Here is a 14,453-nt window from a genome sequence, read left to right as displayed (position 1 = left end):
TGCGCCGTCGCGCCGTCGCCCACCATCTGTGCCGCGCGCGCTTCTCCTTCGAGAACATTCGACAGCTGACAGCGCATGCGCCGTCGCGCCGTCGCCATCTGTGCCGCGCGCGCGCTTCTCCTTCGAGAACATTCGACAGCTGACAGCGCATGCGCCGTCGCGCTGTATATATACTCAAGGTCGGCGCTCGCTCGCTCAGTTGCCGCTCGTCCGTTGGTTTGTACGGCGCGTCGACGTCCGAAGTCGCCGTGAAATGAATGCCAACGAATCCACAAACAGAATGATCGACGTTCCTAAGCCATCGTCCTCAAAGTTCGTCGCAATAAATAAAACACCGCCCTTTCGCATACGTGCCGTACGTGTTCACTCATTTAACACCCCATTTCACAACCACGTTAAGCAATTTAGCCATCGACCCAAGTAAGTCGCAATTTAACACCCGTTAACCAATTTCCGCATCCTCCTCAGTGTTCCCCCGAGGGAAGCTGCGGGCAATTTTTTTTACTTTACTACCAGCACGTAGTCAGCGTCTTCTTTTGCGGCGGCTGATATATCGTGTCAGATTGGCCGAGTGGTCTAAGGCGCCAGACTCAAGGGAAACCTTGCTCAGTGATACGGGCTGAACGAGGCTTCTGGTCAACGTATGTGTGCGTGGGTTAGAATCTCACTTCCGGCATTTTTTTTAATTTACTACCAGCACAAAGTCAGTGTCTTCTTTTGCTTCAGCTTATATATCGTGTCAGAACGGCCGAGTTGTCTAAGGCACCAGACTTAGGGGAAACATTGCCCGGTGATACGGGTTAAACGAGGCCTTTGGTCCACGTATGTGGACGTGGGTTCGAATCCCTCTTCCGACAAACTTTTTTTACTTCACTAACGAAACAAAGTCAGTGTCTCCTTTTGCTGGGGCTGACATATCGTATCAGAATGGCCGTATGGTCTAAGGCGCCAGACTTAAGGGAAACCGTGCCCAGTGATACGAGTGTAACGTGGCTTCTGGTCCACGTATGTGTGCGTGGGTTCGAATTCCACTTCTGACAAACTTTTTTTACTTTAATACCAGCCTGAAGTCAGTGTCTTCTTTTGCTGGGGCTGGGATATCGTGTCAGAATGGCCAAGTGGTCTAAGGCGCCAGACTCAAGGGAACCTTGCCCAGTGATACGGGTTGAACGAGGCTTCTGGTCCACGTACGTGGGCGTGGGTTCGAATCGCACTTCTGACAAACTTTTTTTACTTTACTACCAGCACAGAGTCAGCGTATTCTTTTGCTGAGGCTGACATATCGTGTCAGAATGGCTGCCTGGTTTAAGGCGCCAGACTCAAGGGAATTCTTGCCCAGTGGTACGAGTTGAACGAGGCTTCTCGTCCACGTATGTGGGCGTGGGTTCAAATCCCGCTTCAGACAATTTTTTTTTAATTTACTACCAGCACAAAGTCAGTGTCTCCTTTTGCTGGGGCTGAAATATCCTGTCAGAACGGCCGAGTGGTCTAAGGCTCCAGACTCAATGGAAACCGTGCCCAGTCATACGAGTTGAACGAGGCTTCAGGTCAACGTATGTGTGCGTGGGTGCGAATCCCACTTCTGACAAACGTTTTTACTTTACTACCAAAACAAAGTCAGTGTCTTCTTTTGCTGCAGCTTATATATCGTGTCAGAACGGCCGAGTTGTCTAAGGCACCAGACTTAAGAGAAACATTGCCCGGTAATACGGTTTAAACGAGGCCTTCGGTCCAAGTATGTCGACGTGGGTTGGAATCCCACTTCTGACAATCTTTTTTTTTTACTTTACTACCACCATGAAGTCAGTCTCTTCTTTTGCTGGGGCTGATATATCGTGTCAGAATGGCCGAGTGGTCTAAGGCGCCAGACTCAAGGGAAACCTTGCCCAGTGATACGGGTTGAACGAGGCTTCTGGTCCACGTATGTGTGCGTGGGTTCGAATCCCACTTCTGACAAACTTTTTTTTACTTCACTAACAGAACAAAGTCAGTGTCTCCTATTGCTGGGGCTGATATATCGTATCAGAATGGCCGTGTGGTCTTAGGCGCCAGACTGAAGGGAAACCTTGCGCGGTGATGCGAGTTTAACGAGGCTTCTGGTCCACGTATGTGTGCGTGGGTTGAAATCTCACTTTCGGCATTTTTTTTACTTTACTACCAGCCCAAAGTCAGTGTGTCCTTTTGCTGGGCTGAAATATTGTGTCAGAATGGCCGAGTGGTCGAAGGGGCTAGACTCAAGGGAAACCTTGCCCAGTCATACGAGTTGAACGAGGATTCTGGTCCACGTATGTGTGCGTGGGTTCGAATCCCACTTCTGACAAAATTTTTTAATCTACTACCAGAAGAAAGTCAGTGTCTCCTTTTGCTGGGCTGAAATATCGTGTCAGAATGGCCGAGTGGTCGAAGGCGCCAGACTTAAGGGAAAACTTGCCCCAGTGATACGTGTTGAACGAGGCTTCTGGTCTACGTATGTGGGCGTGGGTTGAAATCCCACTTCTGAGAAGCTCTTTTTTTACTTTACTACCAGCACAAAGTCAGTGTCTCCTTTTGCTGGGGCTGAAATATCGTATCAGAATGGCCGAGTGGTCTAAGGCTCCATACTCAAGGGAAACCTTGCCCAGTGATACGATTGTAACGAGGCTTCTGGTCCATGTATGTGTGCGTGGGTTCGAATCCCAATTTTGACAAACTTTTAGATGCGGAAGCATCTTATACTCGCGCCTTGTAGTGCGCCGTCCGCGCCGTCCGCACCGCTTCTCGAACATTCGACAGCTGACGCGCGCGCATGCGCCGTCGCGCCGTCGCCCACCATCTGTGCCGCGCGCGCTTCTCCTTCGAGAACATTCGACAGCTGACAGCGCATGCGCCGTCGCGCCGTCGCCATCTGTGCCGCGCGCGCGCTTCTCCTTCGAGAACATTCGACAGCTGACAGCGCATGCGCCGTCGCGCTGTATATATACTCAAGGTCGGCGCTCGCTCGCTCAGTTGCCGCTCGTCCGTAGGTTTGTACGGCGCGTCGACGTCCGAAGTCGCCGTGAAATGAATGCCAACGAATCCACAAACAGAATGATCGACGTTCCTAAGCCATCGTCCTCAAAGTTCGTCGCAATAAATAAAACACCGCCCTTTCGCATACGTGCCGTACGTGTTCACTCATTTAACACCCCATTTCACAACCACGTTAACCAATTTAGCCATCGACCCAAGTAAGTCGCAATTTAACACCCGTTAACCAATTTCCGCATCCTCCTCAGTGTTCCCCCGAGGGAAGCTGCGGGCATTTTTTTTTACTTTACTACCAGCACGTAGTCAGTGTCTTCTTTTGCGGCGGCTGATATATCGTGTCAGATTGGCCGAGTGGTCTAAGGCGCCAGACTCAAGGGAAACCTTGCTCAGTGATACGGGCTGAACGAGGCTTCTGGTCAACGTATGTGTGCGTGGGTTCGAATCTCACTTCCGGCATTTTTTTTTTACTACCAGCACAAAGTCAGTGTCTTCTTTTGCTTCAGCTTATATATCGTGTCAGAACGGCCGAGTTGTCTAAGGCACCAGACTTAGGGGAAACATTGCCCGGTGATACGGGTTAAACGAGGCCTTTGGTCCACGTATGTGGACGTGGGTTCGAATCCCTCTTTCGACAAACTTTTTTTACTTCACTAACGAAACAAAGTCAGTGTCTCCTTTTGCTGGGGCTGACATATCGTATCAGAATGGCCGAGTGGTCTAAGGCGCCAGACTCAAGGGAAACCTTGCCCAGTGATACGGGTTGAACGAGGCTTCTGGTCCACGTATGTGGGCGTGGGTTCGAATCCCACTTCTGAAAACTTTTTTTTACTTCACTAACAGAACAAAGTCAGTGTCTCCTATTGCTGGGGCTGATATATCGTATCAGAATGGCCGTGTGGTCTTAGGCGCCAGACTGAAGGGAAACCTTGCGCGGTGATGCGAGTTTAACGAGGCTTCTGGTCCACGTATGTGTGCGTGGGTTGAAATCTTACTTTCGGCATTTTTTTTACTTTACTACCAGCCCAAAGTCAGTGTCTCCTTTTGCTGGGCTGAAATATTGTGTCAGAATGGCCGAGTGGTCGAAGGTGCTAGACTCAAGGGAAACCTTGCCCAGTTATACGAGTTGAACGAGGATTCTGGTCCACGTATGTGTGCGTGGGTTCGAATCCCACTTCTGACAAAATTTTTTAATCTACTACCAGAAGAAAGTCAGTGTCTCCTTTTGCTGGGCTGCAATATCGTGTCAGAATGGCCGAGTGGTCCAAGGCGCCAGACTTAAGGGAAAACTTGCCCCAGTGATACGTGTTGAACGAGGCTTCTGGTCTACGTATGTGGGCGTGGGTTGAAATCCCACTTCTGAGAAGCTCTTTTTTTTACTTTAATACCAGCACAAAGTCAGTGTCTCCTTTTGCTGGGGCTGAAATATCGTATCAGAATGGCCGAGTGGTCTAAGGCTCCATACTCAAGGGAAACCTTGCCCAGTGATACGATTGTAACGAGGCTTCTGGTCCATGTATGTGTGCGTGGGTTCCAATCCCAATTCTGACAAACTTTTACATGCGGAAGCATCTTATACTCGCGCCTTGTAGTGCGCCGTCCGCGCCGTCCGCACCGCTTCTAGAACATTCGACAGCTGACGCGCGCGCATGCGCCGTCGCGCCGTCGCCCACCATCTGTGCCGCGCGCGCTTCTCCTTCGAGAACATTCGACAGCTGACAGCGCATGCGCCGTCGCGCCGTCGCCATCTGTGCCGCGCGCGCGCTTCTCCTTCGAGAACATTCGACAGCTGACAGCGCATGCGCCGTCGCGCTGTATATATACTCAAGGTCGGCGCTCGCTCGCTCAGTTGCCGCTCGTCCGTTGGTTTGTACGGCGCGTCGACGTCCGAAGTCGCCGTGAAATGAATGCCAACGAATCCACAAACAGAATGATCGACGTTCCTAAGCCATCGTCCTCAAAGTTCGTCGCAATAAATAAAACACCGCCCTTTCGCATACGTGCCGTACGTGTTCACTCATTTAACACCCCATTTCACAACCACGTTAAGCAATTTAGCCATCGACCCAAGTAAGTCGCAATTTAACACCCGTTAACCAATTCCGCATCCTCCTCAGTGTTCCCCCGAGGGAAGCTGCGGGCAATTTTTTTTACTTTACTACCAGCACGTAGTCAGTGTCTTCTTTTGCGGCGGCTGATATATCGTGTCAGATTGGCCGAGTGGTCTAAGGCGCCAGACTCAAGGGAAACCTTGCTCAGTGATACGGGCTGAACGAGGCTTCTGGTCAACGTATGTGTGCGTGGGTTAGAATCTCATTTCCGGCATTTTTTTTAATTTACTACCAGCACAAAGTCAGTGTCTTCTTTTGCTTCAGCTTATATATCGTGTCAGAACGGCCGAGTTGTCTAAGGCACCAGACTTAGGGGAAACATTGCCCGGTGATACGGGTTAAACGAGGCCTTTGGTCCACGTATGTGGACGTGGGTTCGAATCCCTCTTCCGACAAACTTTTTTTACTTCACTAACGAAACAAAGTCAGTGTCTCCTTTTGCTGGGGCTGACATATCGTATCAGAATGGCCGTATGGTCTAAGGCGCCAGACTTAAGGGAAACCGTGCCCAGTGATACGAGTGTAACGTGGCTTCTGGTCCACGTATGTGTGCGTGGGTTCGAATTCCACTTCTGACAAACTTTTTTTACTTTAATACCAGCCTGAAGTCAGTGTCTTCTTTTGCTGGGGCTGGGATATCGTGTCAGAATGGCCAAGTGTTCTAAGGCGCCAGACTCAAGGGAACCTTGCCCAGTGATACGGGTTGAACGAGGCTTCTGGTCCACGTACGTGGGCGTGGGTTCGAATCGCACTTCTGACAAACTTTTTTTACTTTACTACCAGCACAGAGTCAGCGTATTCTTTTGCTGAGGCTGACATATCGTGTCAGAATGGCTGCCTGGTTTAAGGCGCCAGACTCAAGGGAATTCTTGCCCAGTGGTACGAGTTGAACGAGGCTTCTCGTCCACGTATGTGGGCGTGGGTTCAAATCCCGCTTCAGACAATTTTTTTTAATTTACTACCAGCACAAAGTCAGTGTCTCCTTTTGCTGGGGCTGAAATATCCTGCCAGAACGGCCGAGTGGTCTAAGGCTCCAGACTCAATGGAAACCGTGCCCAGTCATACGAGTTGAACGAGGCTTCAGGTCAACGTATGTGTGCGTGGGTGCGAATCCCACTTCTGACAAACGTTTTTACTTTACTACCAAAACAAAGTCAGTGTCTTCTTTTGCTGCAGCTTATATATCGTGTCAGAACGGCCGAGTTGTCTAAGGCACCAGACTTAAGAGAAACATTGCCCGGTAATACGGTTTAAACGAGGCCTTCGGTCCAAGTATGTCGACGTGGGTTGGAATCCCACTTCTGACAATCTTTTTTTTTACTTTACTACCACCATGAAGTCAGTCTCTTCTTTTGCTGGGGCTGATATATCGTGTCAGAATGGCCGAGTGGTCTAAGGCGCCAGACTCAAGGGAAACCTTGCCCAGTGATACGGGTTGAACGAGGCTTCTGGTCCACGTATGTGGGCGTGGGTTCGAATCCCACTTCTGACAAACTTTTTTTACTTCACTAACAGAACAAAGTCAGTGTCTCCTATTGCTGGGGCTGATATATCGTATCAGAATGGCCGTGTGGTCTTAGGCGCCAGACTGAAGGGAAACCTTGCGCGGTGATGCGAGTTTAACGAGGCTTCTGGTCCACGTATGTGTGCGTGGGTTGAAATCTCACTTTCGGCATTTTTTTTTACTTTACTACCAGCCCAAAGTCAGTGTGTCCTTTTGCTGGGCTGAAATATTGTGTCAGAATGGCCGAGTGGTCGAAGGGCCTAGACTCAAGGGAAACCTTGCCCAGTCATACGAGTTGAACGAGGATTCTGGTCCACGTATGTGTGCGTGGGTTCGAATCCCACTTCTGACAAAATTTTTTAATCTACTACCAGAAGAAAGTCAGTGTCTCCTTTTGCTGGGCTGAAATATCGTGTCAGAATGGCCGAGTGGTCGAAGGCGCCAGACTTAAGGGAAAACTTGCCCCAGTGATACGTGTTGAACGAGGCTTCTGGTCTACGTATGTGGGCGTGGGTTGAAATCCCACTTCTGAGAAGCTCTTTTTTTTACTTTACTACCAGCACAAAGTCAGTGTCTCCTTTTGCTGGGGCTGAAATATCGTATCAGAATGGCCGAGTGGTCTAAGGCTCCATACTCAAGGGAAACCTTGCCCAGTGATACGATTGTAACGAGGCTTCTGGTCCATGTATGTGTGCGTGGGTTCGAATCCCAATTTTGACAAACTTTTAGATGCGGAAGCATCTTATACTCGCGCCTTGTAGTGCGCCGTCCGCGCCGTCCGCACCGCTTCTCGAACATTCGACAGCTGACGCGCGCGCATGCGCCGTCGCGCCGTCGCCCACCATCTGTGCCGCGCGCGCTTCTCCTTCGAGAACATTCGACAGCTGACAGCGCATGCGCCGTCGCGCCGTCGCCATCTGTGCCGCGCGCGCGCTTCTCCTTCGAGAACATTCGACAGCTGACAGCGCATGCGCCGTCGCGCTGTATATATACTCAAGGTCGGCGCTCGCTCGCTCAGTTGCCGCTCGTCCGTAGGTTTGTACGGCGCGTCGACGTCCGAAGTCGCCGTGAAATGAATGCCAACGAATCCACAAACAGAATGATCGACGTTCCTAAGCCATCGTCCTCAAAGTTCGTCGCAATAAATAAAACACCGCCCTTTCGCATACGTGCCGTACGTGTTCACTCATTTAACACCCCATTTCACAACCACGTTAACCAATTTAGCCATCGACCCAAGTAAGTCGCAATTTAACACCCGTTAACCAATTTCCGCATCCTCCTCAGTGTTCCCCCGAGGAAAGCTGCGGGCAATTTTTTTTACTTTACTACCAGCACGTAGTCAGTGTCTTCTTTTGCGGCGGCTGATATATCGTGTCAGATTGGCCGAGTGGTCTAAGGCGCCAGACTCAAGGGAAACCTTGCTCAGTGATACGGGCTGAACGAGGCTTCTGGTCAACGTATGTGTGCGTGGGTTCGAATCTCACTTCCGGCATTTTTTTTTAATTTACTACCAGCACAAAGTCAGTGTCTTCTTTTGCTTCAGCTTATATATCGTGTCAGAACGGCCGAGTTGTCTAAGGCACCAGACTTAGGCGAAACATTGCCCGGTGATACGGGTTAAACGAGGCCTTTGGTCCACGTATGTGGACGTGGGTTCGAATCCCTCTTCGGACAAACTTTTTTTACTTCACTAACGAAACAAAGTCAGTGTCTTTTGCTGGGGCTGACATATCGTATCAGAATGGCCGAGTGGTCTAAGGCGCCAGACTTAAGGGAAACCGTGCCCAGTGATACGAGTGTAACGTGGCTTCTGGTCCACGTATGTGTGTGTGGGTTCGAATTCCACTTCTGACAAACTATTTTTACTTTATTACCAGCCTGAAATCAGTGTCTTCTTTTGCTGGGGCTGGGATATCGTGTCAGAATGGCCAAGTGGTCTAAGGCGCCAGACTCAAGGGAACCTTGCCCAGTGATACGGGTTGAACGAGGCTTCTGGTCCACGTACGTGGGCGTGGGTTCGAATCCCACTTCTGACAAACTTTTTTTACTTTACTACCAGCACAGAGTCAGCGTCTTCTTTTGCTGAGGCTGACATATCGTGTCAGAATGGCTGCCTGGTTTAAGGCGCCAGACTGAAGGGAAACCTTGCCCAGTGGTACGAGTTGAACGAGGCTTCTCGTCCACGTATGTGGGCGTGGGTTCAAATCCCGCTTCAGACAATTTTTTGTAATCTACTACGAGAACAAAGTCACTGTCTTCTTTTGCTGGGGCTGATATATCGTGTCAGAATGGCCGAGTGGTCTAAGGCGCCAGACTCAAGGGAAACCTTGCCCAGTGATAGGGGTTGAACGAGGCTTCTGGTCCACGTATGTGGGCGTGGTTTCGAATCCCTCTTCTGACAAACTTTTTTTACTTCACTAACAGAACAAAGTCAGTGTCTCCTTTTGCTGGGGCTGATATATCGTATCAGAATGGCCGAGTTGTCTAAGGCGCAAGACTGAAGGGAAACCTTGCTCGGTGATGCGAGTTGAACGAGGCTTCTGGTCCACGTATGTGTGCGTGGGTTCGAATCCCACTTCTGACAAACTTTTTTTACTTTACTGCCAGCACGAAGTCAGTCTCTTCTTTTGCTGGGGCTGATATATCGTGTCAGAATGGCCGAGTGGTCTAAGGCTCCAGACTCAAGGGAATCCTTGCCCAGTGGTACGGGTTGAACGAGGCTTCTGGTCTACGTATGTGGGCGTGGGTTGAAATCCCAATTCTGAGAAGCTCTTTTTTTACTTTACTACCAGCACAAATTCGGTGTCTCCTTTTGCTGGGGCTGAAATTTCGTGTCAGAATGGCCGAGTGGTCTAAAGCTCCAGACTGAAGGGAAACCTTGCCCAGTGATACGGGTTGAACGAGGCTTCTGGTCCACGTATGTGGGCGTGGGTTTGAATTCTATTCTGACAAACTTTTCTTTTACTTTACTGCCAGAACAAAGTCAGTGTCTCCTTTTGCTGGGCTGAAATATTGTGTCAGATTGGCCAAGTGGTCGAAGGCGCCAGACTTAAGGGAAACCTTGCCCAGTGATACGAGTGTAACGAGGCTTCTGGTCCACGTATGTGTGCGTGGGTTCGAATCCCACTTCTGACAAACTTTTTTTTACTTTACTACTAGCACAGAGTCAGCGTCTACTTTTTCTGAGGCTGACATATCGTATCAGAATGGCCGAGTGGTCTAAGGCTCCAGACTCAAGGGAAACCTTGCCCAGTGATACGGGTTGAACGAGGCTTCTGGTCTACGTATGTGGGCGTGGGTTGAAATCCCAATTCTGAGAAGCTCTTTTTTTACTTTACTACCAGCACAAAGTCAGTGTCTCCTTTTGCTGGGGCTGAAATTTCGTGTCAGAATGGCCGAGTGGTCTAAAGCTCCAGACTCAAGGGAGACCTTGCCCAGTGATACGGGTTGAACGAGGCTTCTGGTCCACGTATGTGGGCGTGGGTTCGAATCCCACTTCTGACAAACTTTTTTTACCTCACTAACAGAACAAAGTCAGTGTATCCTTTTGCTGGGGCTGATATATCGTATCAGAATGGCCGAGTTGTCTAAGGCGCAAGACTGAAGGGAAACCTTGCTCGGTGATGCGAGTTGAACGAGGCTTCTGGTCCAAGTATGTGTGCGTGGGTTCATATCTCACTTCCGTCAATTTTTTTTTACTTTACTACCAGCACAGAGTCAGCGTCTACTTTTGCTGAGGCTGACATATCGTATCAGAATGGCCGAGTGGTCTAAGGCTCCAGACTCAAGGGAAACCTTGCCCAGTGATGCGGGTTGAACGAGGCTCCTGGTCTACGTATGTGGGCGTGGGTTGAAATCCCACTTCTAAGAAGCTCTTTTTTTACTTTACTACCAGGACAAAGTCAGTGTCTCCTTTTGCTGGGGCTGAAATTTCGTGTGAGAATGGCTGAGTGGTCTAAGGCTCCAGACAGAAGGGAAACCTTGCCCAGTGATACGGGTTGAACGAGGCTTCTGGTCCACGTATGTGGGCGTGTGTTCGAATTCTATTCTGACAAACTTTTTTTTTACTTTACTACCAGAACAAAGTCAGTGTCTCCTTTTGCTGGGCTGAAATATTGTGTCAGAATGGCCGAGTGGTCGAAGGCGCCAGACTTAAGGGAAACCTTGCCCAGTGATACGAGTGTGACGAGGCTTCTGGTCCACGTATGTGTGCGTGGGTTCGAATCCCACTTCTGACAATTTTTTTTAATTTACTACCAGCACAAAGTCAGTGTCTCCTTTTGCTGAACTGAAATATTGTCTCAGAATGGCCGAGTGGTCGAAGGTGCTATACTCAAGGGAAACCTTGCCCAGTCATACTAGTTGAACGAGGCTTCTGGTCCACGTATGTGTGCGTGGGTTTGAATCCCACTTCTGACAAATTTTTTGTAATCCACTACGAGAACAAAGTCACTGTCTTCTTTTGCTGGGGCTGATATATCGTGTCAGAATGGCCGAGTGGTCTAAGGCGCCAGACTCAAGGGAAACCTTGCCCAGTGATAGGGGTTGAACGAGGCTTCTGGTCCACGTATGTGGGCGTGGTTTCGAATCCCTCTTCTGACAAACTTTTTTTACTTCACTAACAGAACAAAGTCAGTGTCTCCTTTTGCTGGGGCTGATATATCGTATCAGAATGGCCGAGTTGTCTAAGGCGCAAGACTGAAGGGAAACCTTGCTCGGTGATGCGAGTTGAACGAGGCTTCTGGTCCACGTATGTGTGCGTGGGTTCGAAACCCACTTCTGACAAACTTTTTTTACTTTACTGCCAGCACGAAGTCAGTCTCTTCTTTTGCTGGGGTTGATATATCGTGTCAGAATGGCCGAGTGGTCTAAGGCTCCAGACTCAAGGGAATCCTTGCCCAGTGGTACGGGTTGAACGAGGCTTCTGGTCTACGTATGTGGGCGTGGGTTGAAATCCCAATTCTGAGAAGCTCTTTTTTTACTTTACTACCAGCACAAAGTCAGTGTCTCCTTTTGCTGGGGCTGAAATTTCGTGTCAGAATGGCCGAGTGGTCTAAAGCTCCAGACTGAAGGGAAACCTTGCCCAGTGATACGGGTTGAACGAGGCTTCTGGTCCACGTATGTGGGCGTGGGTTTGAATTCTATTCTGACAAACTTTTCTTTTACTTTACTGCCAGAACAAAGTCAGTGTCTCCTTTTGCTGGGCTGAAATATTGTGTCAGATTGGCCAAGTGGTCGAAGGCGCCAGACTTAAGGGAAACCTTGCCCAGTGATACGAGTGTAACGAGGCTTCTGGTCCACGTATGTGTGCGTGGGTTCGAATCCCACTTCTGACAAACTTTTTTTACTTCACTACCAGCACAGAGTCAGCGTCTACTTTTTCTGAGGCTGACATATCGTATCAGAATGGCCGAGTGGTCTAAGGCTCCAGACTCAAGGGAAACCTTGCCCAGTGATACGGGTTGAACGAGGCTTCTGGTCTACGTATGTGGGCGTGGGTTGAAATCCCAAATCTGAGAAGCTCTTTTTTTACTTTACTACCAGCACAAAGTCAGTGTCTCCTTTTGCTGGGGCTGAAATTTCGTGTCAGAATGGCCGAGTGGTCTAAAGCTCCAGACTCAAGGGAGACCTTGCCCAGTGATACGGGTTGAACGAGGCTTCTGGTCCACGTATGTGGGCGTGGGTTCGAATCCCACTTCTGACAAAATTTTTTAATCTACTACCAGAAGAAAGTCAGTGTCTCCTTTTGCTGGGCTGAAATATCGTGTCAGAATGGCCGAGTGGTCCAAGGCGCCAGACTTAAGGGAAAACTTGCCCCAGTGATACGTGTTGAACGAGGCTTCTGGTCTACGTATGTGGGCGTGGGTTGAAATCCCACTTCTGAGAAGCTCTTTTTTTACTTTACTACCAGCACAAAGTCAGTGTCTCTTTTTGCTGGGGCTGAAATATCGTATCAGAATGGCCGAGTGGTCTAAGGCTCCATACTCAAGGGAAACCTTGCCCAGTGATACGATTGTAACGAGGCTTCTGGTCCATGTATGTGTGCGTGGGTTCGAATCCCAATTCTGACAAACTTTTAGATGCGGAAGCATCTTATACTCGCGCCTTGTAGTGCGCCGTCCGCGCCGTCCGCACCGCTTCTCGAACATTCGACAGCTGACGCGCGCGCATGCGCCGTCGCGCCGTCGTCCACCATCTGTGCCGCGCGCGCTTCTCTTTCGAGAACATTCGACAGCTGACAGCGCATGCGCCGTCGCGCCGTCGCCATCTGTGCCGCGCGCGCGCTTCTCCTTCGAGAACATTCGACAGCTGACAGCGCATGCGCCGTCGCGCTGTATATATACTCAAGGTCGGCGCTCGCTCGCTCAGTTGCCGCTCGTCCGTTGGTTTGTACGGCGCGTCGACGTCCGAAGTCGCCGTGAAATGAATGCCAACGAATCCACAAACAGAATGATCGACGTTCCTAAGCCATCGTCCTCAAAGTTCGTCGCAATAATTAAAACACCGCCCTTTCGCATACGTGCCGTACGTGTTCACTCATTTAACTCCCCATTTCACAACCACGTTAACCAATTTAGCCATCGACCCAAGTAAGTCGCAATTTAACACCCGTTAACCAATTTCCGCATCCTCCTCAGTGTTCCCCCGAGGGAAGCTGCGGGCAATTTTTTTTACTTTACTACCAGCACGTAGTCAGTGTCTTCTTTTGCGGCGGCTGAAAGATTGTGTCAGAATGGCCGAGTGGTCGAAGGTGCTAGACTCAAGGGAAACCTTGCCCAGTCATACGAGTTGAACGAGGATTCTGGTCCACGTATGTGTGCGTGGGTTCGAATCCCACTTCTGACAAAATTTTTTAATCTACTACCAGAAGAAAGTCAGTCTCTCCTTTTGCTGGGCTGAAATATCGTGTCAGAATGGCCGAGTGGTCCAAGGCGCCAGACTTAAGGGAAAACTTGCCCCAGTGATACGTGTTGAACGAGGCTTCTGGTCTACGTATGTGGGGGTGGGTTGAAATCCCACTTCTGAGAAGCTCTTTTTTTTTTACTTTACTACCAGCACAAAGTCAGTGTCTCCTTTTGCTGGAGTTGAAATATCGTATCAGAATGGCCGAGTGGTCTAAGGCTCCATACTCAAGGAAAACCTTGCCCAGTGATACGATTGTAGCGAGGCTTCTGGTCCATGTATGTGTGCGTGGGTTCGAATCCCAATTCTGACAAACCTTTAGATGCGGAAGCATCTTATACTCGCGCCTTGTAGTGCGCCGTCCGCACCGCTTCTCGAACATTCGACAGCTGACGCGCGCGCATGCGCCGTCGCGCCGTCGCCCACCATCTGTGCCGCGCGCGCTTCTCCTTCGAGAACATTCGACAGCTGACAGCGCATGCGCCGTCGCGCCGTCGCCATCTGTGCCGCGCGCGCGCTTCTCCTTCGAGAACATTCGACAGCTGACAGCGCATGCGCCGTCGCGCTGTATATATACTCAAGGTCGGCGCTCGCTCACTCAGTTGCCGCTCGTCCGTTGGTTTGTACGGCGCGTCGACGTCCGAAGTCGCCGTGAAATGAATGCCAACGAATCCACAAACAGAATGATCGACGTTCCTAAGCCATCGTCCTCAAAGTTCGTCGCAATAAATAAAACACCGCCCTTTCGCATACGTGCCGTACGTGTTCACTCATTTAACACCCCATTTCACAACCACGTTAACCTATTTAGCCATCGACCCAAGTAAGTCGCAATTTAACACCCGTTAACCCATTTCCGCATCCTCCTCAGTGTTCCCCCGAGGGAAGCTGCGGGCAATTTTTTTTACTTTACTACCAGCACGTAGTCA

At 50.0% G+C, this 14,453-nt stretch overlaps 12 non-coding genes across 12 annotated transcripts; all 12 read left to right on the top strand.

Moving 5' to 3' along the window:
* Positions 1 to 1,104: 1,104 nt before the first annotated feature.
* Positions 1,105 to 1,222, top strand: TRNAL-CAA (transfer RNA leucine (anticodon CAA)). Its single transcript has 2 exons — positions 1,105 to 1,142; positions 1,177 to 1,222. It is a non-coding gene; the product is annotated as a tRNA-Leu (tRNA).
* A 615-nt stretch (positions 1,223 to 1,837) lies between these two features.
* TRNAL-CAA (transfer RNA leucine (anticodon CAA)) lies at positions 1,838 to 1,956 on the top strand. Its single transcript has 2 exons — positions 1,838 to 1,875; positions 1,911 to 1,956. It is a non-coding gene; the product is annotated as a tRNA-Leu (tRNA).
* Positions 1,957 to 3,704: 1,748 nt separating this feature from the next.
* Positions 3,705 to 3,823, top strand: TRNAL-CAA (transfer RNA leucine (anticodon CAA)). The gene is made up of 2 exons: positions 3,705 to 3,742; positions 3,778 to 3,823. It is a non-coding gene; the product is annotated as a tRNA-Leu (tRNA).
* A 244-nt stretch (positions 3,824 to 4,067) lies between these two features.
* On the top strand, positions 4,068 to 4,186 carry TRNAL-CAA (transfer RNA leucine (anticodon CAA)). Its single transcript has 2 exons — positions 4,068 to 4,105; positions 4,141 to 4,186. It is a non-coding gene; the product is annotated as a tRNA-Leu (tRNA).
* A 2,301-nt stretch (positions 4,187 to 6,487) lies between these two features.
* On the top strand, positions 6,488 to 6,606 carry TRNAL-CAA (transfer RNA leucine (anticodon CAA)). The gene is made up of 2 exons: positions 6,488 to 6,525; positions 6,561 to 6,606. It is a non-coding gene; the product is annotated as a tRNA-Leu (tRNA).
* Positions 6,607 to 8,539: 1,933 nt separating this feature from the next.
* TRNAL-CAA (transfer RNA leucine (anticodon CAA)) lies at positions 8,540 to 8,657 on the top strand. The gene is made up of 2 exons: positions 8,540 to 8,577; positions 8,612 to 8,657. It is a non-coding gene; the product is annotated as a tRNA-Leu (tRNA).
* Positions 8,658 to 8,903: 246 nt separating this feature from the next.
* TRNAL-CAA (transfer RNA leucine (anticodon CAA)) lies at positions 8,904 to 9,022 on the top strand. The gene is made up of 2 exons: positions 8,904 to 8,941; positions 8,977 to 9,022. It is a non-coding gene; the product is annotated as a tRNA-Leu (tRNA).
* Positions 9,023 to 10,006: 984 nt separating this feature from the next.
* TRNAL-CAA (transfer RNA leucine (anticodon CAA)) lies at positions 10,007 to 10,125 on the top strand. The gene is made up of 2 exons: positions 10,007 to 10,044; positions 10,080 to 10,125. It is a non-coding gene; the product is annotated as a tRNA-Leu (tRNA).
* A 615-nt stretch (positions 10,126 to 10,740) lies between these two features.
* TRNAL-UAA (transfer RNA leucine (anticodon UAA)) lies at positions 10,741 to 10,859 on the top strand. The gene is made up of 2 exons: positions 10,741 to 10,778; positions 10,814 to 10,859. It is a non-coding gene; the product is annotated as a tRNA-Leu (tRNA).
* A 245-nt stretch (positions 10,860 to 11,104) lies between these two features.
* Positions 11,105 to 11,223, top strand: TRNAL-CAA (transfer RNA leucine (anticodon CAA)). The gene is made up of 2 exons: positions 11,105 to 11,142; positions 11,178 to 11,223. It is a non-coding gene; the product is annotated as a tRNA-Leu (tRNA).
* Positions 11,224 to 12,206: 983 nt separating this feature from the next.
* Positions 12,207 to 12,325, top strand: TRNAL-CAA (transfer RNA leucine (anticodon CAA)). Its single transcript has 2 exons — positions 12,207 to 12,244; positions 12,280 to 12,325. It is a non-coding gene; the product is annotated as a tRNA-Leu (tRNA).
* Positions 12,326 to 13,348: 1,023 nt separating this feature from the next.
* On the top strand, positions 13,349 to 13,467 carry TRNAL-CAA (transfer RNA leucine (anticodon CAA)). The gene is made up of 2 exons: positions 13,349 to 13,386; positions 13,422 to 13,467. It is a non-coding gene; the product is annotated as a tRNA-Leu (tRNA).
* The last annotated feature ends 986 nt before the right edge of the window (positions 13,468 to 14,453 follow it).

The sequence above is a fragment of the Rhipicephalus microplus genome, chromosome 2 (genome assembly GCF_043290135.1).
Source record: "Rhipicephalus microplus isolate Deutch F79 chromosome 2, USDA_Rmic, whole genome shotgun sequence".
In the NCBI taxonomy this organism is placed as follows: Eukaryota; Metazoa; Arthropoda; class Arachnida; order Ixodida; family Ixodidae; genus Rhipicephalus; species Rhipicephalus microplus.
This window is presented reverse-complemented; position numbering and strand designations above follow the sequence as displayed.